The sequence below is a fragment of the Crocuta crocuta genome, unplaced genomic scaffold (assembly GCF_008692635.1).
Source record: "Crocuta crocuta isolate KB4526 unplaced genomic scaffold, BGI_CrCroc_1.0 scaffold187, whole genome shotgun sequence".
Classification (NCBI taxonomy): Eukaryota; Metazoa; Chordata; class Mammalia; order Carnivora; family Hyaenidae; genus Crocuta; species Crocuta crocuta.
In genome coordinates, this window is record NW_027532196.1 from 352,586 (window position 1) to 374,563 (window position 21,978).

Consider the following 21,978-nt stretch of genomic DNA (forward strand, 5'->3'; position numbering starts at 1 on the left):
TTTTGGGGGCAAACACCAGTTAATCATGTACAATATAGCATTAAAATACTAGATGATCACTTTTCATAAATCTACTGGTAGGGGGAAAACATTGCTCTTAACTCTAAGGACCCCCAAACATCTACAAACCCAGCTACCAATAAAAAGTGTTCAATAGTAAAATGAGATATGAACAATGGTTGTACTACGTTGTTCTTTTTGGCAGACTACAACAACCCAGATGCCTTATTCATAGGATACTCCTAAACACTGCATCTGCCCTTTGTTCTTTGGCATGGGAAAAGTAATAGAAGAATTTCTATAAAATAATAATAATGAGATAGATATAATAACAGTAATAATCATAATCGTTATTCTGTAAAAGGCCTTCCATAGAATAATAGCTAAAAGACCCATTCTAGCCTCCTTGGAGTGCTCCTGCTACAATTTCCATGAGTAAAAGGCCTTATGGTCCATAGCCAGATGCAGCAAACTCCGTCATATTTAGATCCCATTCCTCCAGGACATTCACAGGTGTCTCTTATCTCTCTCTGCATATCTGCACAGACTCCAGACAAGCTATTCCTGATGTTCTAGTTTTTACTGTCATGTTAGCAGCCTTTCAGATGTCTTTGAATCAGTCAGGTGGGACTTGTGGGTTTTTTTTTTTTTTTAGCTAGAAGAGCACAAGCCCCAAGCACTCAAGCTGTAGGGGACAGGAAAAGCATAGGCAAAATAATTTGTGGCAGCAGTTATTCTCCCTTCCCCTTGCCTTTAAGTTCAATGGTGAGGTATGGATTTATTTGCTGTTTTATTATTTAAGGTGCCCCTGGTTTCGTGAAAAAAGACTTTCATAAAGATTTCTGGGATGTTTACACAGGATTCGTGTGCCTAAAGAAACAGGGGCTGGATCTCAGCCAACTCTTCACACTCAGGAGTAGGAGCAGATCTGCCATTGGGTCAATATTGGGCATGTTCTGGGCTCCCAGGAGGATTATAGCCCACCTTTGGGCCCTTTCCCATGGCCCTTTTCAAATTCTCCCCTTCAAGTCAGTATGTCCTATAGGTAACTCCAGGCAGCAGCTTTGGAAACAAAATCCTCCCAAGGGTAGCTGTGGAAGCCACTGAGCTAATGGCTACCGGCTTTTGGCATTGCACCCAGGTATATATCCTGGGCTTAACCTTTGGGGTAGATCATTCAATTGTTTCTTTATACTGAGCAAGTTGCCAAGTTGAGGACCTGAGGGAAGGGGACAGATTTAATGAGTGCAGGGGTTGCAATTAAAAATTTCTTAGAACACTGTTGAGTTCCCTGAATCCTTCTTAGGGAGAGAAGAAAGAAGCACAAATGAATTGCTTTCTGCAAAATATATGTAAAATCTATCCTTGACCCCTAATGACTAGGAAGAGGGAAACACCTGCAGGCTGTAGGCAACAGTAGCACCTTTAAGGGCACACATGGGACCTAAATCACGCACAATGGCTTAACTCCCACCTGAAACTTGCTGTTTGTTGTGCAGAATAAGAGAGTAAACTTAAGAGCAATTGGGTGCCAGACACTGCTATCCCCTCCCTCAGTAGCAGTGTCCATAAATCCTGTCAGAGGCCTTCCCTGCAATCGTTTTCAGTCATGTCTCCTCTCTACCCTTGCTTATTCCCTCTTAAGGAACCAGACAGAACTGATGGGTCTCCTTGGGGTCCATCACATGCCTCACTACCTCCAGGTCTTTGCCATGCTGCCAGACAACTTCCTTTCCACTTTATCAGTAGAGATGAAGATACCAATGCTCTAGAGAGTACTTCCTGTGTACTAAGCTTAGTGCTATGATCTCTACATTATCTCATTTAATCCTCACTTATGAGTTGGTGCTTTTATGATATGTGACTTTGAGCAAGTAATTTTAAATTTCTGAGCTTCTATTTTCATATTGGAAAAATAGGGACACAAAGAACACCCATCTCATGGTTTCAGATTTCATGGGATAATCCACAAAGCACTCTGAGCAGTCTCTAGAGTTTAGCAGGTGCTCAGTAAATGTGAGGTAACAATAGTACTATTCTCAACTTTTAATTTTATTATTTATTAATAGTTTATTGTCAAGTTGGTTTCCATATAACACCCAGTGCTCATCCTTACAAGTGCTCTCCTCCATGCCAACTTTTTATTTTTTTTATTTTTTACAGATAAAGGGACTAAGGTTTAGAGACAATAAAGCACACTTCCAAAGTTATACAGATACTGAGTGGTCCAGCTGGCATTCATATGTCAAACTTCAGCATCTTTGCCCTTAACCCGAATACTGTGCTACCTCTGAACACCACTTATCTTGCAAGATGAATTTTAGGTCCTTCCTCTGCCAAATTTTCAACAGTTCACAGTAAACTTTCTCTGTCTTCTGAACTCATAACATTTATTATCTATGTCACTTATTTACTTTAGTATGTTCTAATCTATATTTCACATTGTAACCTAAATGGTAATCCACAACGTGTAAACTCAATCACATTGATTGAGTGTGCTGCCATGGGAGAGAGATGAATACTAACGGAGGGTCTGCATAAATGAGTGCAAGACTGCAGTTATGGTGAGTGCCATGAGGGAGAGATGTTGAATGGTAAACAGCATAAGAGAGGGTGATGGGGGAGAAGTCAGGTATAGTCAGAGATGTAGTGAAGGACAGTTTAGCTGAGATATGAACAAAGAGGAGAAGCTGTGAAGGTAAAGAGGTGAAGGAAGATAATTCCAAGCAGCGGGCACAGCATATGCAAAACTGCAGAGATCTCATGATGGAAGACATAATGGAGCATTCAAGGGATCAAAAACTGGTAAGCATCTCTAGTGGACATGGCCAGAGGAAACTGCAGAAGTTGATGGGGACCAGGCATTGAAGAGGCCATGTTAAGAAATCTGTTTAATTTAGACAATGGAAAACTATTAAAGTTTTGAGCAGGATATGAAGTAGTTAGTTTTTTGTTGTTGTTGTTGTTGTTTGTTTTTTTTTTAAGTGAAGGAAAACACATCCTTGCCTGCAGTGGAGGGACTCTTGACCACTCAAAGATTTGCCAGCATTTTTTCTCTTTCTCCTATGTCATCAGTGTTTTTTTTGTTTTCTTTTGCTGCTGGATTATTTGTAGTACTGGGTTTATCTCCCATCCTAAAAAAAAGATCTTCTTTTCTACGTTCCTTAGAAAAATGGCTGATTCCAGATCTGGGGAAGAGAATATACAAGATAAGGCTGCAACATTTTGTTGCATCAAAGAGCAAGAAATCTATCAACAACCGTTAGGATAATGTCTAAAAGACTCAAGAATCTATTTGAATAGGCTCTTATTGACCAATGATGGGACAGTTCGAGTACTAATTACTAATAAGGATAATAAATGCAATGGATTTGAACATACCAAATAGTTTTAAAATTTATGTTTATTTTTAATGATATGTAAAAGTAAAATTATTGGATGCTTTTAGAAATTACCAAGGAACCTTGGGGCGCCTGGATGGCTCAATCAGTTGAGCATCCGACTTCAGCTCAGGTCATGATCTTGTGGTTCATGGGTTCGAGCCCTGCATCGGGCTCTGTGCTGGCAGTTCAGAGCCTGGAGCCTGTTTCGGACTCGGTGTCTCCCTTTCTCTCTGACCCTCCCCTGCTCATGCTCTGTCTCTCTCTGTCTCAAAAATAAACTATTAAAAAAAAGAAATTACTAATGAACCAACTCAATATTTTGAAAACAAATAAACAGAAAGCATGAGGATTTTTCCTGCCTTTTCTATTGGGGCTATAACTTTGGCAGCCTAATACCTGACAAAGAGAAGTGTTTGTTTATACATGATTAACATTAATAAATGGAGAACAAAATACAGAATTAGAATATCACCATTTTTTACCTCTTAATAAAGATCTGTACGTATGTGTATATTTCTATGTGTGTATATGTATATATACATGTATATACATGTATATATATATATATACATACAAACATATTTGCATATGTATGTGTATGTGTGCATGTGTTCACTTGAATGCTGGATCTAATATGGCCATAACTATCAGATAGTGGCAATATAGGGGACAGAATACCATGTTAAATGATGTTAATAATATCATTAGCAAAATCTCCATTATGAGATATTCTACAGAACAAAAAAAGTTGCAAGAACAAAGGAAAAACAGAAGGAAAGAATAAAAGAAGGAAAGAAGGAAGGAAAGAAAGGGAGAGCAGACTGACAGTTTAATTAAAACAGATTTGAAACAGAATAGTGGTTAGCTCTGGGGGAGTGATATAGATGAATAAGGGGCATGAGGAAATATGGGGTGCCAGGTATGTTCTATATCTTAATCTGGATATTCATTATACACACATTTATTGAGCTGTATATCTTAGATTAGTATACTTTTCTTTCTTTACTGTATGCATTTTATATCTTCATAAAAATTTGTAAGAGAGAGAGACTAATTTAAAAGACATGCCAATTATATGAAACATATGGGCCTTATTTGGATCTTTATTTAAACAAAAAACTGAAAACAGATTAGACAACTGAAGATGTGTGAACTATGACTGTTTGCTCATTAATGTATCATGGATGTGTTTCTTAGTAGTGTTTTATCTTGTGGAGGTATGTTCTGAAGTATTTAAGGCTAGAGTAATATGGTGTCCAGCAAGTGAGAGGCAATGCTGCTGTAGGGTCTCACATATAAGGATTTCAATTGCCAGGAAGAGCGAGCCCTGAATAGAGAAGAAGATTATGCATCTTAGACTAAAGGCTTCAGTCAGTGGAGGTGAGTGTGCAGAAGGTTGGTGGATAACAGGGGAGGCAGCCCAGTGGCATAAATTTCAGAGGAACAGAACTTCACAAGCAGGTAGAGTAGCAGCTCTCTGAAACACCCAGGAAAGATCAACTGCCCTCTTGGCTCAGAGGTTGGAGCTGGTAAGAAAATAAATAGCTCCTGCATGCTTGATCCTGCTGTAATTGTCACACAAACACATTGTGCTCTCTGGTACAGCTTGTTAAACATTTCACATCTGTTGGTTTATTAATTCTAATTTGCTTTAAAATGTGTCTTCTTATCTACATAGTGGCATTAGAAACAATCGTTCCAAATGGATTTCCTTTCACCATACATAGAATACCGAATAAACAAGGTACTGAGAAAAGATCAAAACAAATAAATAAGTTAAATGTGTTTTGTATAAAATCAAAATCTTACTGATAAATTTCTATCAAGATGTCCCTACTGGGGGAGAAAAACAAACAAACCTAGAGTTATTCTAAAAATGAACACACCAGTACAGTGTACCAACTATATCTCAAGCATTATTAATGTAGAATATTGTATTGTGGTGGAGGTTGGATCTCCTGTACACTTCCAAATTTATAGCTACACCCACCCAACAGGTGTCAAATCTGACACATGTCTATCTAAGCCTTGACAATAGATACCAGAAAAATAAGAATTGCTTTTAATCCCCCTCATGCTCTATTGTTCCCTATATGCCCTTGTAGGTATAGTACAGTTAATATGAGAGGCTTAAACAATTATGAGTTTATTTTTCACCCTAATAAGACATAGTTCCACAAATTCATCAATGCCTGGGGATATTCTTATTGTCTGCCATTTTTTGCATGGCTCTTCCATTCTAATGTTCTCTACCTCCAGTCTCATAAGCTGAATTCCAAACAGGAAAAGGAAGGAACAAGGAAGCAGGGTCATTGCCCCAATTAAGAAACAACAATTTGCTAGAACTCCCAGCAACTTCCACTTAGGTAGCATTGCCCAGAACCATGACACACAATCACAGGTAGCTGCAAAGGAGTATGGGAAACATGTCTTTTAAAAAATGAAAAGAACAACAACAACAAAACAAAACAAAAAACAACTGGGTACCTGGCCATCCCAAATAAAATTGGGTTTGCTAGTAATGCAGAAGTAAAAGTAAAAGTGGATATTTCATCTAAAACTAACAACATCTATCATAGGTATATAATACAGACACATATACATATATACACAACTAGATATGCAAACATATTAAAGACTAAATTATAGAAAAGATTAGAACAAATACTGTTTCTTTTTTCCTCTATGTACAAGCATTACAAATCTATTAAGAGGATCTGCCTTGGGATATTAGTTTATATTGCTCTTGTATTTCTCTGGTAATATTTAAATATCTTATGCTTCTCATACACATTGGGGATTAGTCTCAATTTTCAAGGACTAAGATACCTAATTAAAGCAGAAAGCCTTACTAAATCACATCAAATTATACCCTTTGTGGGCAAAAGGATGTACAGCAATGAAAGGCATATACAGTGTCAAATTAGTTCTATTTTTGCATTTCTTTTTTCTTTGCACTTCCCCTTTTTCATAAATACATCTTCCCAGAAGGACTACCCTGCACTCATTCTTCAGGGCTTCCTTCCTCATGACTGCTCACATATTCACTCTTTCCAATTTTGAAGGCTTTTGAAATACTCAAGAAAAATATTTGATCTCAGAGATATGAAAGGAATGATTTCATCTTCAGCCATCCCTATGAATTCCCCAGTCTTTACAGATTTAAAACATTCCCAGAGCACTAATATAGAAATTTTTCACAATTTTATTATTTAAAATATTTATACTTCTCAATTATGCAAGTAATGGACAATTTTATTGCATTTATTATAGGTCTAATTCTTACTAGTCAGTGCGCTTACTACATATGCAGTTTATAAAATGGAAGAGATATATGCAGTCAAGTTTATCTTACAACTTTCTCCTATGTTTACTGCACCTTCAACCAGCCAGGTTCCAGGGATGAATACCTACAGTGTTATTCATGCAAAACCACTGCCCAGTGAAGAGAACCTCAGGAAATGTAACTGTTCTTCTTTGACCCATAACATCCATGTGGCTTGGACCACTGCTGAGAGCCTGAGCTCCATTTCTCTTTTCAAGGGAGGTTACTAAGACCTAGAAAACACCCCAAGGAGTGTGAGGTGATGAAAGGGAAGCACAGCTTGGAAAATGACACAGCGATCAAGTCTTACTAGCTCAAAAAGATAAATTCTATTTAGGAAATGTAAAGCTCATGGCATCAGAGACTTTGCAAAGCCTTTACTAGTTCCAGGCTTGTAGGATATCCAGCCCGAGTTGTTAATCTGCATCTTGGCCATCCATCATTGAGACCATTCCTTCAAGGTTTCCATCTGTAAGCTGGGTCACCTTCATCTGGCTCTCAACTCTACCTGGTGGACACTGTGTCTACACTTTATTGTTATCTGTAATCAGCCTCAGTGCCCTCAGTTACTCTTACTGATAACTTACTAATAAAGCTGTATAATATATTCCTAGCACTATACTAAGCACATTACAAATATTAACATATATTAAATTAAATATAACCTGATCCTCATAAAGATTCTATGAAGTAGTTACTATTATCATTACCATTTTTCACATAAAGAAAACAGAGCGGTCAGGTAATTTGCTCAGCATCATTTAGCTAGTCAGTGGTGGGTCTAGAATGATACCCAGATTTTTTGGCTCCCAGCCTTTAACCACCAAGCAATTGTATCCCATCTGACTGGAGTAAGGGGCCTTAGCCCTTACGCTGTCAAATTTTACTGATCAAGAAATTCCTATGAAAGCTCCTGTGAAAGATAGTTGCTCTGCTCTGACTTGGATTACTTCCTCCCTTAGGGTGAGATGCCCTCTAGGTTTGTTACCCAAGTCACCAATGATGAGTCTAATCTTATATGACTGGTTTCATGTCCAATAAAGAGGCAAGGCAGAAATTGAGATCTCCAGTTATGAGAGTGCTATTATTTCTCTTCTCTCTCTCACTCTCATGGGGCACAAATGAGAGATCTATAGTTTTGCCTCTCTATTCCATTATTCAGGATATTGGCTAAAACTTGCAGGCAAACCAGCCAGGTTGTAATACCTCAGCCACTCTTGCAAACCAAGTCATTATCATGGTTTGGCAAAGCACAGTGAAATGTTCTAAACTCATGTGTTTTATTTTAGTTGAAACAGAATTGAATAAATAACCAAAGCCAACCTGTGTGATGGCATCACAATGGAGAGAAAAGTCAGAACCAAGGAACTTGCATCCTTTTATCCACAAGGCAGCCACCTGCCTTCAAAAGTTCCTTATCCCTTCCTTTTGTCCTGAAGCTAATTAGGACTGCATACCTAGCTTCCCTTAAATGATTAATTTCAATCTAAAAAAATGTGCTGACTTCCCATTGGATAAGAGGAACACACCTAGGCCCTAAAGATAGAACGGTGAGCAGGACAACCTCACAATAGATAGTTCAACCACAAAATAGTGATACGATTTCTAAGCAAAATTAAAGTGTGTGATGGGATTTCCAGGAGGATTAGACAACTAAACCATGGGGTTATGAATGCTTCCAGAAAACAGGAGATGTCTAGGTTGGGGAGGGTGTCCTGAGGCTCTGGGTTTCTAGAAGTGTCCAGTTACCTAATCAGGAGGTAAACTGGGAGCTACCTGCTACACTAGCACAGTCTGAGAAACACAGACTAAGCTAAATGAAAACATCTTTATATTTTATAGGTTATTTAAATAAGTTTGTGGTTTAAATTTAAAGGAGAAATGCAGGACATTTCTGCTAAGCCTTTAGCAGAAAATCTAAGTAGAAGAAACTCACTTTCTTTTCAACTGCCAACTTCTTTCATAGTGGATTTTCTTGGAGTGAAGTGAGCACAGTTCTTTCACAGCTGTTTCTGGTCATTTCTGTTGGACACTTAGTGTGGTTGCTTCCACAACTCCTGGGTCACCATAGCAAAGGGGACAAGAAACCACGACTCTTCTTGCTGAAGAGGAAGACCCACTTAGGACAGGGCTGAGATGCTGTTAAGCCCCACTTCAGATTTTCTTTCTTCCCTGGGAAGAGGGCCTTCCCATGGGCCTTCTGTTCAAACAATGTATTCATGCTATTATATAGGGTGACCATTAAATATTCACTTCTCAGTGAAAGAAAAGTCAGTCATGAAAGGGCCTAAATGTGGAACAGCTTTATGTAGTCAACCTTAGTATCAGAAACAACAATGTAAGTTTCTGATGTGCTTTCATTTAAAACATTTATTCTTTCCAGAGAAAAAAGAAGAACCCCATCATTTGGATGGCTCCTCTATTTCTGTGCCAAAGACTAGGTAACACATATGAATAAGAGGAAATGACTCCTAAAATTATGTAAGGCCTAGAGAAATAATTAAATAACTAAAGAGAAAGTTCATGAAATGTGAAGGGAAACAGAGTGTACAAAATAGAATAGGACTTCATGCTAGATATAGTGAGACTTCCGGGATCACATTTATCTTTCTTTTTGGGAAAACATGACACGGGTGCAAGCAATGTCTCATGTAGTGAATCATGGTCTGCCACCTTCTTCTGAAGAGCAGGTATGGTTTATTTCCTTGAAGCTTAACCAAAGCTGAGACTATCGTAGGTATTGCCAGTGAAACCTGTGTATTCAGGCATATAGAAAAAGGAGGCTCATATAGTACCTAATTGGTAACTGTTGCAGACAAAGTATATTGACTACCTACTATCCATTCTCTCCTCTGTCTGCCTAACAGAGCTCTCTTTGCTTGGGAATGGCGGTGTGTCCTGCCCAGGAGCGATGACCACTCCCATAATGCTGGAGTGACTTTGTGACGCAATTATAATGAAGTAGAAGTAGAAGACTGCTAGGAACTCTGGGTAAACATGTTCTTTTCCTATTAAAAGCAAATATATGGTTTTTTGAACACAGTTGTGGTAACCGGAGCAGCAGCAACCATTCTACCGCCATGGCGCCACATCAACGGACTCAAGATGACACGGCAGAGAGAAGATGTTTAGATCTTTCTTAACAATGTCGAGCCGCTGTACCTACCCTGAACAGCCTTCCTCTGGAATAGTGAGAAAATTGTTACTTACAAGTAAGCTTTTTCCCAACCCAATTATTCTACTACTCATATCCTTAGAAGCATATGGGAAAAGAGATGAAGAGCATTCTCTTCCTCCTCCACTACCATCACCACTCCCTCACCCCTGTCTGCATTCCCAACTGCCACCATGGAGAGAAGCCTGTTAGAGTAGAAAGAATATCTGAGTTGAAATAAGAATACCTGGGTTCATTCCAGCTACACAACTTAATAACAAGGTAACACTCTCAATTTCTTCTATAAAAATCAAGATAATGATTAAGTTAACAGCACATTTGCTGAACAACATGAAAAGTGATGGTTGGCTTAGAATCTCAGTAAATCAGGAAGCAGATAGGGTGGAAAATCTCAATCAATCAAAAAGTAGGTTGGGGTGGGGATAAATACATCTTTATATTCACCTCTGGATCAGCTTCAATGTCACCCAGTTTTTACCACCATATTCTGCATTTCCAGAATATCTAATCCCCTTGTTACCTTGTCAATTTAGTACCACTCAGAGTTACCTGACCCTTGGGGTGGGCAAGTAACCAAAGCTATCTATACTTTGTAGACTTTTTATAGCAAGAACTTGTAGTTTTCCCCTGCTCTGGGATTATTAAATTGACATATATAGAAGAGACCTGACATACAATTTTACATATTGGAAAGATCATCTCTCTCTGACCACCATTTTTTTTCAAATGAAAATGAAGCCAGCAGTGCAGTTGGTGAAGACACCCCTGTTATTAAATACTCGTTTAGTGTAAACCAATCCTCATGAGAAGTCACTGGAAGGAACAACTCCCAATATGATGTGCAAATTGAGGCTATGAGTTCCCATCAGTCTTACGACAATTTACACAATCAGATTCTAGTATCTCAAGAACATATGAAACTTAGATCTTCTTTTACTTCTAAGATCCACCTTGATTTTTAAAAGCTATTATTAAAATACATCTATAGAAAATACAAGAGGCTAAAATTATACCTACAGTAAACATAAGACATAAGTACCTGTCACATGACCTTAAGTTTTTTATGATTCTGGTTGTTTTTAATTGACCATTTGTTGCTGTAACTAAATGGAATTCATTACAGAAAGCAGACTACACAGGCAATTGAGCCATCTTACTGGGAAATTCTTTACAGTCTTTATAAAAAAAGACAGCAATCTCTCGCCTTAACTATATTTTGTCAGGGCTTTCAACTACCCTCTAGGAAATTCAGAGAAGGCATAGTCAGTCCTGGTGTGACTTTTAATGAAGGAAAGATGTGAACTTTTAATGAAGGAATGTATTGTTCTTCTCTCCCATTCAATAGAGCATGGTGGGTGGGTTTACTCCACGAAGACTCACTTATCCAGTGGATGACAGGCAGTGAGGTGTCCCCAGTCAGCCCATGATTAATAATAAGTGCAAGCTTAGAAGAGCAAAGTTGCACATGTTACAGTCTCACATAGACTAATGTCGCCAGCAGGAACAAATCTTTTTCTAAGGAATTCATGTTTTCTTTACTGCTATTTTGTCAAAAGGCCATGTAGTATTGAATCACAAAGCTAACAAAAACAAATATATTCTTTAAACACTGTTAAGAAGAGCATTTTACTTGCAACAGTCTTCAACAACTTTGTGAAAGCCCAAACTGTCTCTGAGCCTCAGTTTCCTTGTCCTTAAAATAAGATTATACTAAGCAACCTCTAATTTTCCTTTCTCTTATAATGTTCTGTTACAGGACCCAACACTCTCTGCTTTAAAGAAGACTTGCTTCTTCACAGTGACTGTACTGAGGCTGAACACTTTTGTGTCAGATACCCTGTGGGCTATGTAGGCGTTGTGGGACTTTGACCAAATTATCTAGACTCTCTGACTTTAGTTTTCTTATCTCTAAAATGGTCATAGTAATAGCACTTCATTCATAGGGCATTCGGAAGCTCAAAGTGGATCTTACCTGGAAAGCACTTAGCATAATGGTTGCTGTGATGCAGACTCAATACATGTCAGTTATCTTCATTATCAGAGAAAGGCACCTGTGGACACTGATGCTGTGGAATTTACATTGCATCATGGACTTCCCTGACCAGAAAATTCTCCCCTAGCCCTCTGCCAAGAGTTTTTCAGGTTCAAGTAGATGTCTGTGAATTTAAAACAGCCTTTTTTAATACGTAAGTACTCCTGAAGGATGAACAAATTAAGCTACTGCCAGTAATTCACTCTGTGATGTATATTATTTTATTATGTCCTCTGGCTAGTTGGGGACAATGTGCTGAGAGCCAGCAAGTTGTGCTGAGGGAGGAACAGAAGAGAATTTATGCAATACGAAACCATGCTGGTTGGCTTATGGGGGTGGGCAGCACAGGGCCAGAGATACTGGCAGAGAAAAGAGCAGCGGACAGATAAACCAGACGCCAAAAATGACTTGGCCTAAAGCCAGCCTTGTTTCTTGAAATAGTAACCTGTTACTACTTTGAGGAAGGAACCAAGTTCCGTTCATTTGTCCTCCCCAGAACAAAACACAGTAGCAGAGTAATGAGAATATAGGAGCTAATCAATGTGTTAAATTGGGTGTCAGCACACAACAACCNTTATTTAAATAGAGTCTTTCTGGATCACAGCCAGGCCCATTTGTTTGTGCACCATCTATGGCTGCTTTTATGTTCAATAACAGATTTGAGTAGTTGTGACAGAGACTGCATGGCCTGAAAAGCCTACAATATTGGCTATTGTTTCCAATCTTGCCCTATACAGATAAAGTCTACCGACCTTTGCATTAAATAAATGATGAACACATAAGAGAATGAATAAATGTAATTGTAGAATTTTTTAAAACACATTTTCAAAAAAATAATAAAGATAAGAGGAATGACCAGTTTTTTCTTTAGGACAAATAAAATGGTAAAAACAGATAAGAAAAAGATAGGGTTGGAAGCTCAGAACTGCTAAATAATGAACCACATTCAAACCTACTCTGTTTAGCATGCACTTGTGTTCTGTTTATTTTCAAAATCTATGTTTGGAGCATTCCAAATTTGGTGGATGTGGTGGGGGTGGAGTGTGGCAAGAATAATAGTCAAGGACAAATACTATGAGATCTTCTCCAGGATTGTATTGTGGAATCAAGTCACTTAGCAGAGAGAATACCTTTTATTTACCTTGCTAATTTCTGCACTGCTAATCAAAGGAAGGAGGACAAGTTGAGAGGGTAATTAGTATCCTTGGTATACCTGGAAGACAGGCACCATTTTGTAGAGTAAGTACTCTTTAGTTGGGCATTAATAAAGGTTTGAACCCTATGACCCTGAAGAGGGTCTGGCATCTTTGCTCCAAACTACTCATGAAGTTTAACCTACAGTGGACTGCCAGATTTCTTTAACATTGAGCCAGAAAAAAAACAATAAGGGATAGGGATAAGAAAAAAAAAAAGAAAGAAACCATTTTACCAGGAGGAGCACTGCTAAACTCGTAACTTGGATGACTTTAAGAAGTGTTTGGAGTTTGAAGTAGCAGAGTAGAACACACATATGAGATGCTTTATGATTAAGAGTTTGGACTGACTTCTAAAAATTTTTTAACGTTTATTTATTTTTGGAAGAGAGAGACAGAGAGAAAGTTGGGGAGGGGAAGAGAGAGAGGAGGACACAGAATCCGAAGCTGTTAGCACAGATCTGGGCATGGGTTTAGAACCCACAAACCTGGAGATCATGATCTGAGCTGCAGTTGGATGCTTACCTGACTGAGCCACCCAGGTGCCCCAGGACTTGTTCCTAACACCTTATTTATTGTTCTCCCACAGAAATCCCAAAGTGCATGAAGACAGTACAGTCTCTCAGAATAACTTAGACTAAAAACTATGGTTGCTTTAAGTGATAGCTGGTTATTCTTTTAATATTGTCAAATTTTAATCAGACTGTGCTATGAGGATGAAACTAAGATATAAAGTGAGATCAGTCTGTTGAATAACAGTCTAAAAATCACAACTCCTGGAGAAGAGAAGGAAGCCACAAAATGCTGGAAATTCTACCAGCACCTGTGAAATAAGCAAAGGAAGAAAGATTTTTGTTTTAACCAAGGAATAAGCCACTGCTCTTGACCCCTGGCTGATGTGAAAAGAGACCCATATTGGGGCCATTGCCTTTCTTTCGTGTTCTAGTATGGGCTCCTAGCTCAAAGGGAAAACCATTTTGTTTCATAAAGAGTTCTATAATTTTATTTTGTACCAACTACATACCACAGTTGCTTTTACTCCACTGAAAGAAGTTCTTCTCTCTTACTTTCATTTGGGGAATCTTTTGTGATTGGCAACAGGGCAGATAGGTCATTTCCAATCACAATCCTCTGACCAGAAACTGTGCTCAGAAGTTTCCCTTTCAAACCTGCTTTACTCTTTCTCTTCATCTTTATCACCATCAAAACATTTGCCAGGAACTTATAATGCAGACAGTAATATGAAGGGAATGTTAGAGACAGGTGTTTGTACACATGTATATCTGTGTGTGGGGAGTGGGTGGCAGGAGGAAGAGAGGTATGAAAACATTACTTACAGAGAGAATCCTGTTACCAAATACTCAGAGTGGTCAAGAAATAAAACAATGGCAGGCTTGCCTTATTAGAACAAAGGACTTAGAAGGGAAGAGTGATTATGAAAGACCTTATATTCTGGGATAAGAGGTTTCTATTCTATTCTGCATCTAACAGAAAAGCACTGAAGGGTTTAGGGGAAAGGCTGATTTTGCCAAAGTAGTTGATTAAACTAACAGCCCACTTGGAATGGAGTTGAAAAGAAAAATCCAAAGACAGGAAGAAAACAGCCTCAAGAGTTGGAGGGGAGGGTAGAAAAAGGCCCAGAATTTAGTGAAAAGATATATTTCTTAAGCATAATAAAGGAAAAAAGACATGGGACTGATTTGGGATGAAAAGACAGAAGAATCAAAGAAAACTTTGATATTTGGAACCCAGGTGACAGGAAGGAAGAACGATGAAACCATGAACAGAAATGGAAAAGTCTAGAGAAAGAGTCAGATTGGAGAAAAAGATGTTGAGTTAGATTTTAGACCAGATTTTTGGTCACCATCTTTCTTCTTTCCATCACACACTTATTCTAATCAGTGTCATGAGATAATCAAAGATGATTTGGCTTATCATGGCACTGCATGACCCAGCATGGCAGTGCCATTAATTCAGTGGCAAGAAACCATGCCACTCTTTCACTTCACATCAATTTCAGGGACTGTGGAATTCACCCTTTGCCACAGAAGAAGAGGGGAAAGTTACAGGAAACTCTTAGATGGGCATCTTGCTTCCAGACAAGGAAAGAGCAAAGCCCTATGTAGATATGGCTTCCTCGCCCACTGCTTTTCCAGCTGCTTTGCCAGGGCCTCCATCTTGCTGTCCTGACTCCTTTAATAACCACTGTGACCTGAGTAGGTAGTAAGATGTATCCAAAAAGCATTTTCCTTCAATATAGTTAAAACTTTACACTGTAAAATTTCTTCTTATAAAATAGCAGAACAAAAATTTTCTTATTGGTGCTCTTTCAAAAAAACGTAAACAAAGGAAAGAGGAAGAAAAAGAAAGAAAGAAAGGTGTGGGGGGAGAGAGGGAGGCATGAAGACAAAAGTAAAGGAAGAAGAGAGGTAGGGAGCAAGGGGGAAAACAAGAGAACAAACAGAAAGGAAATAGAGTCAAGGAGAAAGCAAAGCACCGATAACAGAAGTAAAGAACTTTTTAAAATATTAGGTAAATCACTTTCGTACCTTAGAATCTTCACTGTCCCTATTGGTAGAGAGGTATAACGATGCATTATTATGCACCTAAGGGACATGAGATGAGGTGAAATGATACTAATTATGTAAAAACAGAAAAGTAATTGAAAAAAGTTTAACAATATTAAAATGTGAATATTAAAAATATGGAATGATCAAGAGCCATATTAAAAATTAAAATAATAAATCACATTAAATATGATATTAGTGTCACATTATTGGCTTTTCCTCACACTAATGGGCAACATATTCAAACACTGAATATTAATGTTACCTATTAGAAAACCAATCATAATAAAAGTCAATGATGGTAGATAATTAGGTATTAGTGAAACCAAGCCACACTGGCAGAAACAAGGATTTTCTTTTTTTTTCTTTTTTAGTATATAAAAAGATATTATCTTGTAGTTCCTCTAAATAACAAAATTTGCTTTGGGTGATAAGTATATCTTAGACCAGCTTGAAGTTTATTATAACTTGTCTCTTGAGCATTATCTACACTTACCATATAGTAAAGTTAATTAAATAACCTATCAAGAATACCTCTCTCTTCCCATTCCATATTTTTTCCACTTATAACAAACAAATAAAAAAAAATCCTGACCCCAAATAATGAGATAATGATGTAAAAGCAAAGTTTGGGGACTGACTTACATTAGATGTGAGGCTAATAACCTCTGGGCTTTCTTTTTGTCATCAGAGATGAACATGGAACTGCAATTCTTTTTCCTTCTTCTTCTTACATATAGGTAAGTTTCACAAATAAAAGGAGCCCTTCAAAGATGGCCTTTTCTCTTTTAATGGGCAGAGACAAAGACAATGCTATGTAGCTTTCAAGAAGAACTTACACAAGCAAAAAGAAAGGCAAAGACATTAGATAAAAGAAAGATGAAGAAATGAGCATTTGGAGGGTTAATGGGAGACCTTGTTGACTTCCTAGGAACCTCCTAAAAGCCATTCTTGTAACTGCCATCCAACCTTGGGGGAGGGGAAGTCCCTCCCTCTTCTTAGAAATAAGTCCTCATACACTTCCTCAAGATATGAACTCCTTTTGACTTGTGGTTGTGCCTGGGACTCTTGCCTCCCTCTGATGCTGCCAGTTCAACCACTGCAGAGCTCGTCCATGTTCTACACAGCTCCAAGCACCTGTGCAAGCTTACAGATGCTAGAAGTGAGCTCAGCTGTGAAATAATGCAGTCAAATACCAGCACACAAGTTCCTATCTCCAGACATTCCTCTCCCATTTTGTACTGCCACTAAATATGTTACTTTCTAAAAGGCAACACATACAAACAACTGCACTCACTGAACATTTGTTTATGCTAAACTGTCTAGGAAGATTGCTAGATCCTACTTTTAAAAGGGTAGAATGGTCCCTCAAACCTTATAAGCAGATAGGAGTCTTTCAGCCCAGTATTAGTTAGCTCATTTTTATTTACTAGTAGTAGAATTTATCTGCCATCAACTTCTTCAAATACCTCTAGCTATTTTGTTAAGTGCCTCAGACAATTTTCACATTGTTTCCCTGTTTCAATGCAGTGAGATGGCTTTGGACACCCCTCTGACCCCAGGATATTTGGACCCACAAACATTGGTTTTCTCCCCATCTTCCAAATGAATGATGCATCAGTGAAGTAGCATGGATTGGGAAGTGTGGTGATAGAGACCTCTGACTACAGAGTTCCTAACTTTTCAGTGTCCTGATTTAAATAAATCTGCTTTGCAAAAGGTTAAATTTACATGACCAATTAATCAATTAGGAGTAGTTACATTTCAAAATGTCTGCTTATCCAAATGGTTCATTTCTGGTTGTTTTTAAAATGTAGAAAGTTTCAAGTTTATAAAATCTTTCTCCAAAAGATTTTTTATGATGTTGCTTGGTGAAACATAGAACATATTTTACCTAAAAAGTAAATTTATAAATGATGGATAGAAATCTAGGGCAGCTCAGATACCCATTTAATTTATAGAGAGTTTGGTGTTGTCCACCCTCCAGTAATGCATTTACTCATTAAACAAATAGTTATTGAGCAGGGACAATGTGCTAGGCACTATTCCAGATGCTGAGGACACAATCTATAAGGTGTCATTTCTGAAGGGATTTAGGTCCTAGCAATGAGAGAAATCAAGAGAGAACCAAGAAAACGATACATAAGCAATGCTATCTTAGATAGCAATAAGTGCTAAGAAAAAGAAAATTGAAGCTGGAAAATGTAATCAAGCTGAACTTGGGCAAGTGGGGAGAAGAGGGCCATATTTGATAGAGATTAAAGAAGATCTTGCTGAGAAGCTCACACTTGAGCTAAGACCTGAAAGATAGAAGGATCTGGGAGAGGCATAAGACAATCTGGCAGAAGAGTATTTTAAGCAGAAAGAACAGTAACAGCAAGAACGGCCATGTAGTGAGAATGTCTGGTGTATATAAAGAACAAATAGATGGCCAGTATGGTTGGAATAACATAAACAAGGTTGAGGGTGGTAGAAAAGGAGTTTAGAGAGCAGGGTGGCAGTCATATGACGTGGGCTTTTTCAGCCACAGTATTTGGATTTTGTTCAAACTGCACAGGGCTTACTAGTCCCAGAACTTCTAGATATATTTTAAATCATCTTTACTGCTCTTCTTTGGGGACTGAACTACAATGGTCTATGGGAAAAATAATATCACGGTTGTTGGATTTTCAGGACAATATCTCCCCCATTTCAGTATGAATTTTTTTTTTCTTTTTTGCTTCTTCTGTCCCACAGGTAGAGCAGGGCCAGAAGGAAGTTCTGAACTCATCAGTTCATTCAGTTCATTCATCAGTTCATTCTCTCAAAAGAATCATTGAGTGAATGAATGGATGGATGAATGGATGAATGAATGAATGAACGAAAGAATGAGAATCACAAGTATGCAAGATTAGTAAAGTTTCTGTCTTCACGAAGCTAGGAAAGTGGATAGAGCATGGCATAAAAGTAGTTAGGGGAGGCCATTTAGGGGTAGACTAGAGGAGGTAAGCAGAAAGGAAAGAGTGCTCTAGATATCACTGGCTTTCTACCAATATAACTCCATGCTTTGGAGCCTGGAGACAAATACTCCCAGTCATTTCATCATTTCTTTTCTTTCCTTCTTCGGTTCCCAGGGCTGAGTGGTGGAACCACGGACCAGCAAGTGTCTAATGGAGTCCATTGAGAATCAGGTCTGAGAACAGAAGGGAGGGGTTTTGTAGGAGCAGCCACTCCAGTTATGGTGAGTTAGGAGGAGTACTGGGTGGCTTCTCCATGATGCTCAAAGGAAGGAGGGTTTGTGTATCTGACTTAAGGCCCTGCAGGAGCCCCCAGAGAAGATGGGCTGGAGCTAAAACATTGACCCAAACCTCAGGGGAGACAAGGCTAATCTTTGGCTGTTTAAGTACACATTGGTAGTTAAAATACTGAAGGACACCTGTGGTAGTGGTTCTTAAATAGTTGCTTCCCCAACCTCCCTAAATTCCCCTCAAATTGTCCAGGCTACCCCAGGCCCTTCCCTGGAATGCTCATGATTGCCCTTATTCAAGCAACTAACAGGGCTTCTAAGGCCAGGGCCTAGTTTAGCACTTCAGACTATGACCATTATGATTGGTAAGTACCTGAGCTATACCTGTTATTAAATACTTTGAATATCAAATTTTTTAAAATGGAGATAGACTCATGGGCTCAACTGAGAAAGAGCCATGATCCCCACAGATCCCTGGGACAGAGCACACTTACCATCATACTCCTGGCCTTGAAACAGTCCCTTTGATGTTTTAACAGCAACACGTGTTTTATCTTTTCCTTTCTGTGTTTATCCCCCTCTCTCACCCCCTTTCATTTGCACACACTGTTTCCCACTCAGTACTCCACCCCTTTGCCCTCTTCTTAGAAGCCTTTTCAGACCATCTTGGGCTGGGTTAGTTTAGAAACCCTTTCTCCAACAACAGCTTAAGACACCCCACGTTTTCATTCTTCACACGTTATTTGCGTATTGATAACTTGTCTGTCACCCTGGCCTGTAAGGTCTTGAGTGTGCGGACTTCATATGCTGTCCCAGGACCTGGTACAGAGGGTAAACCAAAACCAAAACTAAAACAGAGAAGAGCCTGGAAAAATGTTGGAAGGCAGTGTGGAAAAGAAGAGGAAGGGAGGAAGGATGGAGCTAAGAGAGAAAGGCAAGAGTTAAATAGGTGAGGGAAAGGAGGATGAGTGGAATGGAGAAAGGGAGAGGGGATGAGAGAAACAAAGCAAGAACGAAAAGGAGAACAGGACCAGGATGGGAAGGGGAGGAGAGGGAAGAAAGGAAGAAGCAATGGAAAAGAGAAGAGAGGCAGGTAAGGAATAAAGAGGAGAGAGGACAGGAAGAAGGAGAAATTGAGGGAGAGGGGAAGAAAGTGGAAGATGTGATTGACACATCTTAGGGACCTTTTCAGAACAGCAGAACACCGACTGATGAATGACATAAGGCTCTGCTCCATGCTGGCATTAGATTCTCACCTCACAGCCATCAGATTTCTTTCTGAATAACCTTTTTATGAGCTGTGACTGCATTCTAAGTCTTTCCTAAGCCTAACTGTATTATTTCTGCCAGTCTGGCTTTTGTTTTCCCCACATTACTGTGAGTTTTGATTAGTTAGGGAAACAGGCTTTACTCGAATAATAGTTGGGCTGAATTGTTCCTATCTCACTATGTTGAATGCTATTTTCTTTTCATTTAATGATTTTCTTATTTGGAAGGATAGCAGGGATAAATTAAAAAAAATTTTTTTGAGAATAAAGTTTCCTGTCAGAAATCATAGACAAGTCAGCCAGAAATCACTGATTACAAGAACTGTAAAAGAATAGATGTTATGAGGAATAAATTAAACACTTCTCAGGTTTTTTTTGTTCAGCTCTAACTCAAAAATAATTGATTTTCCAATGATTTGGTCAATATGGCCCAAAGCACCACTTTTATTGTCCAAAGGGGAAGAAAATGAATAGGGCATTAGGCCCACCTCTGAAAGGAACATACTTTGTTACTGACATCCTCACCATTTTAGCCAATGACTTTAATGCATTCTAAGGGGTCTGAAATTATAATATAATTATTGGCTAAGCTATTACAGCTGCAGTGGAATTTTCATCAGCCCTGGACCCAGCAATTCAGGATCACTTCCTGACACTGGGCTTTTGAAGATCTCAATAGTACTTTTAGCGATTTCCAATAAAATCATAATGGAATTTCCCAAATGGTCACATAAAGTTTTATTGCTCTTAGTAATTTGACCTTGGCAGGTCACTTAACCCTCTCTGGATCTTACTTTCTTTATCTTTAAAGTGAGGGATTTGTACTAAATTATTTTTAAGGCTCCTCCCCACTTTAAAATTCTGAAAACCACATGGAGTAAAACACAAGAATACAGAATAAAATGAGCTAATATATTACTGGTAGAACTTACACTATTATTTAAGATCTTACAGATATAATACAGCTTAGGGCAAAGGTGATGAAGTCCACTGTTTTTGCCAAGAACTATGACATGTAATCTATTTTGTCTAAGAATACCTCTACTGGGACAGCTCGGAAAAAAAATACAGATGATTTATCACTTCATGGCTACTCTCTGGCCATCCCTAGATGGCTGTCATCTCCCTGCATTAGGTACTCACTTCTGGAGTCGCACCATCTTAATATTTGTCAGTGTGAGACTGAAACAGCAGTCTTTCAGATCTTTAAGTATCAGCTTGTAAAGAACCGCCAAAGATTTTGACTATGTTGACCTAGTAACCTTATAGAACAAACTGTCATTTACATAACAACTCAAGTTTAAAAACTGTTATTTTATGCCCAATTAAGGGGAGTTTATCTTTGGCATTTTCAGGAAAAGAGACTCTTGAGGATACATTAAAGTTTACCTAAAGAAATAATTTTAGGATTAAATAGATTCAAGGAGCAGTTGGCTGAATTCACCTTCACTGTATAGACATAAATTTAAGCAAGAGTGGATTTCTCTTTAATGGAAAGAGACCAAGAATAACTGATGGGAAACAAATAAGGCCATAATAATTCACAGAATATTAATGGACTTGTCCAGGGAGAAGTTAATAATTTGTCAGTCCATGTATCCATTCCCAAGAGGATGTTAAGACAGGTCTCAGGGTAGTCCTTAGACACTAATTTCAAGAACACATAAGAAAATAAACAGACAAATATGTCCCCATGGTTTGTTCAACTAATCCAGACCACACTGAATTATGCAATCATGTCATTCAGTATTCATACTCTTAAAATATGACTGTGCCTCAGGCCTTCTCTGGGACACCATTTTTAAACAA

At 38.4% G+C, this 21,978-nt stretch overlaps 1 protein-coding gene and 1 long non-coding RNA gene across 2 annotated transcripts in view; one reads left to right on the plus strand and one right to left on the minus strand.

The window, feature by feature from the left end:
* Positions 1-21,978, minus strand: part of LOC144242559 (ADP-ribose glycohydrolase MACROD2-like) — a 1,445,873-nt gene that overhangs the window by 94,156 nt on the left and 1,329,739 nt on the right. The gene's annotated exons all lie outside the window — the stretch shown is intronic.
* On the plus strand, positions 9,742-17,361 carry LOC144242571 (uncharacterized). The gene is made up of 4 exons (XR_013338384.1): positions 9,742-9,920; positions 11,640-12,069; positions 16,367-16,415; positions 17,206-17,361. It is a non-coding gene; the product is annotated as an uncharacterized LOC144242571 (long non-coding RNA).